This window comes from Orycteropus afer, unplaced genomic scaffold, assembly GCF_000298275.1.
Source record: "Orycteropus afer afer isolate SDZICR_OR568_19922 unplaced genomic scaffold, OryAfe1.0 scaffold00706, whole genome shotgun sequence".
Taxonomy (NCBI): domain Eukaryota; kingdom Metazoa; phylum Chordata; class Mammalia; order Tubulidentata; family Orycteropodidae; genus Orycteropus; species Orycteropus afer.
This window is the reverse complement of record NW_006922293.1, coordinates 1,006,090-1,007,898: the sequence shown is the minus strand read 5'-3', so window position 1 is coordinate 1,007,898 and position 1,809 is coordinate 1,006,090.

The window sequence follows — 1,809 nt, the reverse complement described above, 5'->3', positions numbered from 1 at the left end:
TACATAAGTGGAAGAACCTGCCTTGTTCATGGATAGGTAGACTAAACACTGTGAAAATGTCAATACTACCTAAAGCAATTTATACATTTAACACAATCCCAATCCAGATTTCAACAAAATGTTTTAAGGACATGAAAAAACTAATTACTAATTTCATATGGAAAGGAAAGAGACCTCGAATAAGCAGATCACTTCTCAAGAAAAACAAAGTGGGAGGTCTCACATTCCCAGATCTTAAGAACTACTATATATAGCCACAGTAGTCAAAACAGCATGGTATTGGTACAATGATAGACAGGCCAATAGAACAGAATCAAAAGTCCAGATATAGATCCATCCATCTATGGACAACTAATCTTTGACAAAGGCCCAAAACCAATTAAATGGGGAAGAGATGCCTCTTTAACAAATGGTGCTGACAAAACTGGATATCCACCTGCAGAAAAATGAAACAAGACCCATACCTCACCCCATACACAAAAACAAATTCAAGCTGGATTAAAGACTTAAGTGTAAAACCCAAAACTATAAAATTCATCAAAGATAAAATAGGGGCAAATCTAGGAGCTCTAAATTATGGCATAAATAGACTGCCAAGCACAACCCAGAATGTGAAGGAGATAGAAGAGAAGTTAGATGACTGGGACCTTTTAAAAATTAAATTCTTGTGCGCATCAAAAGATTTTGTCAAAAGGGTAAAAAGAGAACCTACAGATTGGGAGAAAATATTTGCCTATGACATACCTGATAAAGGACTTATCTCCAAAATCTACAGAAAACTTCAACTCTCAACACCAAAAAGATGAATAACCCAATTCACAAATGGGCAAAAGACTTGAACAGACACTTCACCAAAAAAGATATACAGGCAGCCAACAAACACATGAGAAATTGCCTATGATCATTATTCATTAGAGAGATGCAAATCAAAACAACAATGAGATATCATCTCACCCCAGCAATAATAGCAAAGTTCAACAGATCAGATAGTAACAAATGCTGGTGGGGTTGTGGAGAGATTAGAACTCTTGTGCACTGCTGGTGGAATTGTAAAATGGTACTACCATTGTGGCAAACAGTATAGTGTTTCCTTAAAAAAATGAAAATAGAAGTACCATTTGACCAAGCAATTCCATTACTAGGAATATATCCTAAAGAGGTGAGAGATAGCGCACAAACAGACATATGTACATCTATGTTCATCACAGCACAATTCACCACAGCAAAGACACAGAAACAACCTAAATGCCCATCAGCAGATGAGTGGATAACCAAATTATGGTATATCCACACAATGGAATACTATGCTACATTAAAGAACAATGAGGGATACGTGAATCATCTCGCAATGTGGATGAACCTGGAGGACATTATGCTGAGTGAAAAGAGTCAATCGCTGAAGGACAAGTACTGTATGAGCCCATTACTGTAAAAAGACAGAGAAGGGTTTTCTCGGGAAAGGGAACTCACCTAGTAGGTTACCAGGATGGGGAGGGAAGGGGAGGGATTAATTTAGGGCTAGTTGGGGCTTACATGCTGACATGGGTAGGGGAAGGGATATACGAGAAGGATATATGACCACCATAATAACATTGGGAAATGAGAGGACACCAAATTGTGCACATAAGAGATAGATGACAGATGCTAATACCAACTGTGATAGTTGAAGATGTGTCAACTTGGCTGGACTCCAGTTGTGAGTGGTGGTTCCCATGATGGATCACATGACTGAGTTCTAAGCAGTCGGTCTGCCCAAGGGGAGTTTCCCCAGGGGTGTGGCCTACCTGCAATGCTATCCCAGGGACAAGC